Raw genomic sequence first — 8,345 nt, 5'->3', positions numbered from 1 at the left:
TGTCTTGATGACTTCATGTTATCCTTTGAGCTGCTCACTTTAGTGATTACAGTTTGATTGTCACAGTTCATAAGGATACCCGGTACAGGTTTCTCAACAACGGGCAAGTCATTCAAGAGCCGGCGAAGCCAATCTGCTTCAACCATAGCTGTATCTAGTGCTGTGAGTTCTACTTCCATTGTTGACCTCGTTAAGATGGTCTGCTTGCAAGACTTCCAAGAAACAGCGCCACCTTCATGAGTGAATACATATCCGCTCGTGGCCTTTATCTCATCAGCATCTGAGATCCAGTTTGAGTCACTATACCCTTCAGGCACCTTTGGGTGCCCGATGTAGTGAATTCCATAATTTGCAGTGCCTTTTAAATAACACAAAACTCTCTCTAGAGCTTTCCAATGCACATCTCCTGGTTTTGAGACAAAAGAGATGTCAGGTCTAATAGCACTGGCTAAGTACATAAGCGAGCCAATGATCTGTGGATATTTCAATTGGTCTCTAGCAATTCTCCGATTCTTCCGAAGCAGCACACTAGCATCATATGGTGTTGGAGATGGCTTGCAGTCACTGGAGCCAAAGCGACTCAAGATCTTTTCCACATAGTGAGATTGAAGCAATGTAATCCCACCATCATCATCTCTCAACAACTTGATGTTCAGAATGACATCAGCCACTCCTAAATCCTTCATCTCAAAACAGCGAGATAGGAAATCGTTGACCTCCTTAATAACATTCAGATTTGTTCCGAAAATTAGTATGTCATCAACATACAAGCAAAGCATAACTCCCTCGCCCCCACCATGGCGATAGTACACACATTTGTCAGCTTCGTTCACAACAAAGCCTGCAGCTATTAAAGTTCTTTCGAACTTCTCATGCCACTGTTTAGGTGCTTGCTTGAGTCCATACAAAGACTTCAGCAACTTGCACACTTTCCTTTCCTGACCATCTATTACAAACCCATCTGGTTGTTCCATATAAATTTCCTCATCCAACTCTCCATTTAGGAAAGCAGTCTTAACATCCATTTGATGAACGAGAAGACCATGTGAGGCAGCTAGTGAAAGTAGAACTCGAATAGTGGTCAGTCGAGCCACAGGTGAGTAAGTATCAAAGAAGTCCTCACCTTCCTTTTGGGTATAACCCTTAGCCACGAGCCGAGCCTTATACTTTTCAATAGTACCATCAGGCCTAAGCTTCTTCTTGAATACCCATTTGCATCCTATAGGTTTGCACCCATAAGGACGATCAATTATCTCCCAAGTTTCATTCGCCAAGATGGAATCCATCTCGCTACGAACTGCTTCCTTCCAGTAGTCAGCATCTTCAGATGCATAGGCCTCTAAAATAGAACTGGGAGTGTCATCTATGAGATACACAAGAAAATCATCACCAAAGGACTTTGCAGTCCTCTGTCTCTTGCTCCTAATAGGAACTTCATTGTTCTCCTCCACAGGACTTTCAAAGTGTTCCATCAAAATGGCAGGTTCGGTAATTGTAACTGGTTCCTGATTCGATGAACTAGTCATCTCCTGATTAGATGAGGTAGCCATATCCTTCATGGGAAAGATATCTTCAAAGAAAGTCGCATCATTCGACTCCATGATCGTACCGACATGCATGTCAGGTACCTCGGATTATACAACCAAGAATCTATAGCCAATGCTATGAAATGCATATCCCAGGAAAACACAATCCACAATCTTTGGTCCAAGTTTCCGCTTCTTTGGAATTGGAACATTGACTTTCGCCAAACAACCCCATGTTTGCAGATAAGAGAGTTTTAACCTTTTCTTCTCCCATTCCTCGAATGGAGTTATCTCTTTGTTCTTTGTGGGGACTCGATTTAGGACATGACATGATGTCAATATCGCCTCCCCCCACCATGCCTTGGAGAGACCCGATGTGTCTAACATGGCGTTAACCAAATTAGTTAGAGTATGGTTCTTTCTTTCGGCCACCCCATTTGACTGAGGTGAGTAGGGAGGCGTCCTCTCATGGATTATACCATGTTCCGCACAAAAAGCATCAAATTCATTGGAAAAATACTCTCCACCACAGTCGGACCTAAGCCTCTTGATTTTTCGATCAAGTTGGTTTTCCACTTCAGCTTTATAGATCTTAAAAAAGTTCAAAGCCTCATCCTTAGATTTCAGAAGATACACACGGCAATATCTAGTGGAGTCGTCAATTAACGTCATGAAATATTTCTTTCTACCTTTTGTCAAAACACCATTCATTTCACATAGATCTGAATGTATAAGTTCTAGTGGTGCAAGATTTCTCTTCTCCGCAGTCACATGAGACTTACGAGGTTGCTTAGCTTTCACACACATTTGACACTTAGATCCCTTGACAGTGGTGAAACTAGGGATTAAGTTCAACTTCGCTAGTCGCGACATGCAACCAAAGTTAACATGACAGAGACATGAATGCCACACATTTGATTCACTATTGTTGCAAATATGATTAACAACTTTATTGCAAACGTCTGATAAGGATAAACGAAACAGGCCTCCTGACTCATAGCCTTTACCAACAAAGGTTCCATACTTGGATATTACAAATTTATTCGACTCAAAGACAAGCTTATAGCCATCTCTACACAAAAGAGATCCGCGCTAACAAGATTTTTATTGATGGAGGGGACATAATGCACGTTTTTCAGCCGCACGATCTTCCCCGAAGTAAACTTCAGATCGACCGTGCCAACACCACGAACAGAAGCACTTGAACCGTTGCCCATCAACACGGTTGAAGTCCCTGCGGTCTGATAAGACGAAAACATGGAAATATCACCGCATACATGCACATTAGCACCCGTGTCAATCAACCAATCAGGAGAATGACATACTGAAAGAATAGTGGGAAATATACCATACCCAGCATCCTTCATGTCAATGTCTCCGATGTCAACATTAGCGGTCTTGCCGCCTTTCCCAGGATGACGCTTGTCATAGCAATTAGGACAACTAGGAGCCCAATGATCAGGATCTCCACACACATGACAAAACACCTTTCTTCTTGTCACTCTTCTTCTTGAAGTTCGTGTGTTGTACAACCTTGTTCTTCCCATCAAACTTTGCTTTACCATCAAGCTTGCCCTTGTTCTTGAACTTGTGGGGCTGGAAGATTTTCTTCTGTACCAGATTAGCACTAGATCCTCCCTCAATACCTCGAGCACGTGTGTCCTTTGCTCTCGCCTTTTCTTCCACATCAAGAGTACCAATGAGATCCAGGACGGAAAACTCCTGTCTCTTATGCTTCAGTAAGGTAGCAAAGTTCCTCCATGAAGGAGGAAGCTTAGTGATGATACCCCCGGCAACAAACTTGCCTGGTAGGATACAATTGAAGTGCTCAAGTTCTCTAGCAAATGACTGTATCTCATGAGCTTGCTCAACCACGGAGCGCTCTTCAGTCATCCTGTAGTCATAGAATTGCTCCATGATGTACAGATCAATGCCAGCATCCGAGACCCCAAACTTGGCCTCGAGTGCATCCCACATATCTTTTCCATTATCAATTAACGCATAAGCATCAACTATGTTCTCACCAAGAACACTCAAGAGAGCAGCCTTAAACAAAGTATCCATTTTCTGAAAAGCTTATGCCTGTTGAGCATCAAGTTCTCCTTCAGGTCTACCAAGAGTGGCGTCATAGCAACTCATGGTTTGAAACCATAAGACTGCTCTCACGCGCCACCTCTTATAGTGGATACCCTCGAACACAGGAGGTCTCATGGAAGCAGCAAAACCATTCAAGGTAAATTGCCTATAATAAGGTTTTTGGATTGTTGGAAATATGAGAAATTTATCTAATGATTTTATTAACAGAAATACTAGATAAAGCATGACTAAAATAGCAAATATAAAGCAAGTCATGCAATCTGACAGAGAGAAGGTAAACATCGTCTGCATATATGAACTTGAGGTAAACACATCTAGAACAGACACTAGATGAAATTGCTTATACGACATAGAACCTAACATACGTAGGGCAGAAACTAGAGCCAAGAACTGTAGCAGGACCTCTAACAGAAAGGATAAGAACACGTACGGCACAACAACAGCAGAAGCGCTGGACTTGGGGTCGGTGTCCTCGCCTGCCATGTCGTTGAGGAGGTCGAGGACGTCGGGGAAGACGTCGTCGGCGACCGGATCGTCCGTGATGAAGCAGCCAGTAGTCGCGTTGAGCGCTCCCCAAAAACCTTATCACCCTTCTCCCGTACAGGACTCAAAAGGTGCGGTCTCGGAGGCCTACTGTCCCGACGTGCGGTACACGCCGCAAACCGGGATGAGGAAGACAGCAGCAGCTCAGAGATTGGATTTGTGTGGCGAGAGGAAGAGGACCTTCTGGTGTGTCTCTCTAGAGAGGAGCGACCTCTCTTATATAGGCATAGGAGAGGGACGCGAACAGGCTGCGACGGGGTGAAGCAACGGAGGGAGACGAAGTGAACAGGCAGCACGCGAAGGGGTGCGTCGTTCGTATTCATTATCCACTACCGCAAAAACTTTTCAGCTCCCAAGTGACCTTTCGTATACCCGTAGTGCGTGGAAAAAATTAGACATCGGCTCGGCTCATTCCCGCAACCCGCGTCGTGGCGCGTCGTGGCGAGGCGTGGCGTGGCGTGGCGTTGCGAGGCGGGCGGCGGAGGAGGAGCGCGCGTGGATGTCCCTCTTGTTCTCATGCTCATACAAGTGGGGAAGGAGCCTCCCTTATAAAGAGGTCCAACCCCCCTCTAAACTAGCAATGTGGGACTAAACTTTTAGTAGTATCCCTTGCCTTGCACAAATGGGCTAAGTGGGCCTCTAGGATTTATTAGGAATTTCTTAAATAGTTATTGGGCTGCCCAAATAGACTAAATTCCAGCTGATCATTGTGTAAATTAGGTTGGAAGCGTTGAACCCTTTGGTCTCGAGCCGCGTGTTTATATATTGACAATGTCTTGGCGTATAAGAAGAGATCAGAGGTCGATCTCAAGGAGTTCGGTTACAAGGGGTAACGAGAGAGAGAGAGAATAGGAGATAGAGATAGATTATAATTTGAATGAACAAATATCTCTATCCTATACATATTCTAACACTCCCCCTCAATCTAAACCTCATGAACCTCGGGCAACACTAGTAGAAAAGGGGGCATTTGTCCCGGTTCGTAAGGGCCTTTAGTCCCGGTTTATGAACCGGGACTAATGGGTCTTTACTAATACCTTCCCCCTTTAGTCCCGGTTCTAACACGAACCGGGACAGATGGTCCTCCACGTGGCCGGTGCGCCGAGCCCAGGCAGGGGGGCCTTTGGTCCCGGTCACTACAACAGGACAGAGCTTTTGTAACACGGTGTTATGTTACCTCAGGCCCAAAACAGTGTTACTAGCCCAGATAGTAACACATTTTGAAATGTGTTCCATTAGACCGTGTTACTAAGGGGTGTCCATTGTCACATATAGTAGGTGTTACAATAGATTAAAAATTATGTTACAATTATGTTATAGTAACATGCATATTATGTGTTACCAAACGCACCGGTAACGCATTTTTGCAACTATAGTAACACACGTAGTAACATATTTTTGTAGGTGTAGAATATTGTGGTAACATGTTTTTGTAACTGTAGTAACATAACTTGTAAAATGATATCAAAATATCGTAAAACTATCATCTATAGTTGTCAACCACCCTAGTAACATATTTGTAACTATAGTAACACCATCAGTAACACTACTATATTAGTATGGCAGCATAATTAATGTATTTCTTTTTTAATTATTAACCACAAAATTAGGTACCCATTTATTTAATATAAAATCAATGCAATTGCTCAAATAGTTAATTATTACAATTTATTATGCTGCTTGGCACCATGAAAAAAGATAGAGAAATTGAAGCACAACACATACACAAATTAAAAATATCAATATATTTATTATATAGAAGAGTGTAGGATACATATGCATTACAATAAACAAATACCAATATTATTGGTGCAACAGAATATCATTCATATCAATTTGACTATAGACAACACAACTATGGAGAATATTACACCATAGCAGTTGCATCAATTCAACCAAAGAAAAAAATCTTGTGAATGATATTACATTTTTCAATCTGTCAATGTAAACTGCAGGTATTGCTAAGTAAAATCTTCTTCGCTGCTTGATCCAACCGAAGAATTCAGCTGCAACTCAATTATCCTTCTTTTGAATCTGTAAAAGAAAATTGAACCTTACAGATATGTGATTAAATGTATACAAATATAAATTCGAAATATGAAAGAAAAAAATACTTTAACTTACAAAAGCTCAAGGCCATATAATTAAGTATCCTGAAGCAAAAGCGTCACCAATTCTCTACAATCAGAAACCTCCCTTGCTAACTCCTCATTATCCAGAATAGGTTCATCCATGACAAAGTTATAAAGAATATAAACATTCTATAGGAATTATCAATGAGGCGTCCATATGACTACATAAACATATACCTGGAAACTAGTAGCCAACATTACAATGCCTTTAAGCAACATGGAACTGTTATTCATAAACCCTTGAGGCATCGACACTAACTGAGCTCCCCGCAAACATTCTGGAAGAGTAGAATGATAAATAACATGAGATAGAAATAGATGTACAGCCACAAGCTACAAACTATAAGCATGCAGTATAACCAAATATTCAACAGATTTGGAATTTAATATATAACCTATTTTGCACATAATGTAAGGACAGGTACTTGGTAAAAGTTCATGATGTCTTACATTTACCTAAATAACAAAGTAACCAGGATGGGTACTTGGTAAACGGTGATGCTATCACCCATTGGATTATATCAAACTAGCAGATGAGATTGAGATACAAGAAATATAAGAGTTAAAATGGAAATGAACAGACAAGCTTCTGCTGTATTTCCATAGTGATAATTGGGATATACTGCACCAAAATGATCGTACATCTACTGCTGTACGGCCTGCAGAACCCTTACCAGGAAAAGCACTATGTATTACACCTAAATTCCCTGTCAGTAAAGTAGATATCAATATTGTTGCACGGCCTGCGGAACCCTTACCAGGAAAAGCACTATGTATTATGCCTAAATTCCCTGTCAGTAAAGTAGATATCCATAGTGCTCTGCACAATCTCTGCTATCCAATCCAGGACGCCATCTTCTCCAACATTGCCTCTGCATTAATTCATGGAATGACATGAGCGCATAAGTATATCGAGTAGAAGAGTAAACTCATCAACAGAACTCAAAGTAATGATACAAACTTTCTGATAGGTATGCATGGGCTAGCCTGAATCTGTGATACTTGCCTACTTGAAAGATATGTGCTAGGCTACGCTGAATCTGTGATACTTACTTTCCTGAAATATATGTGCTAGGCTAGACCGAATCCGTCCCAGATTATTATCACTAGACGATCTAGAAAGACAGATACAACATTGATTTGCGCTAAATCAATTGCATGCCCAATTAATTTAATTCTGAAATTGCTAATTGGCTGGGAACAACAAGTAGCCAAGCAGCAATCATTCATGGGTATTGGGTAGAAAGCAGCAGCAGCGCAAGTATTCAGTCAAGTGAGCAGCCGAACACAAGTTCTGTGAGCCACCCACAGCAGACTCATTGTAAATCTGGGGAGAGCTTGCAAAAACTGAGTACAGTACACCTAGTAAATTTCCACGAGATTCCACAAAAGCATGCACCCACGGTTTGATGTCCAAGAGATGTCACAGTATTCAGTCAGCTATCTTCAGGTAATGACAATGTCCACCGTAGGCCTTTCAGGCTTTTTACATTATTCAATCGGGTCCTGCTTAACAGGGATAAGTACTAGTGTTACTAACAGAACAATAAGTTGAGAAATGCATAGCTAGCTCATGCGTGTGAATCCTAATTCTAAGCTGTCTTTCACTGGACAGTCTGGTCAGGTGAGGTGCATGCATGTACATACCCTGATCATGAACGACATGCAGAGCTAGAAACAGGTTTCCACTGGGCGCCGAGATGGCATCGACATTGTATCTTACACACCCTAAATTAGCTGCCATTGTAGTTTGCTGCCAATATTCAAATCATGTGTTCCTGGTGAGATAATCAGGCGCCTGTTTACAGAACATGACATCTTATAAGTACAGGGCACCTAAAACTAGATGAACGCAATCTAATTCATCAGTATAAGCACTTGTTTACGAAACATGCCATCTTTAAAATTTATAGAATAATTCCACTTTCCAGCGCATACAATATTATTGTGATGCGGTCCAATAAGTTCACACCTGACGCACAAGAAACTAGTACTGTACATAGTAGTAGAACACACACACCCCAGAGTACCACTTAATCTCAAAATC

General features: G+C 41.8%; 1 long non-coding RNA gene across 3 annotated transcripts in view; it reads right to left on the bottom strand.

Annotated features, from left to right (window-relative positions):
• Positions 1 to 5,942: 5,942 nt before the first annotated feature.
• LOC119325412 overlaps positions 5,943 to 8,345 on the bottom strand; it is a 3,213-nt gene continuing 810 nt past the window's right edge. For 2 of the 3 annotated variants that reach the window (XR_005157510.1, XR_005157512.1), the window contains exons 2-4: positions 7,057 to 7,170; positions 6,291 to 6,576; positions 5,943 to 6,200 (exon numbers count right to left, since the gene is read on the bottom strand). This is a non-coding gene — a long non-coding RNA (uncharacterized LOC119325412). Of the gene's footprint in view, positions 6,201 to 6,290; positions 6,577 to 7,056; positions 7,805 to 7,945; positions 8,097 to 8,345 lie in introns of all 3 variants that reach the window. The other variant, XR_005157511.1, reaches the window with a different exon arrangement.

This window comes from Triticum dicoccoides, chromosome 6B, assembly GCF_002162155.2.
Source record: "Triticum dicoccoides isolate Atlit2015 ecotype Zavitan chromosome 6B, WEW_v2.0, whole genome shotgun sequence".
In the NCBI taxonomy this organism is placed as follows: domain Eukaryota; kingdom Viridiplantae; phylum Streptophyta; class Magnoliopsida; order Poales; family Poaceae; genus Triticum; species Triticum dicoccoides.
The sequence above is the reverse complement of the archived record's forward strand: the minus strand, read 5'-3'. Positions and strand labels throughout refer to the sequence as shown.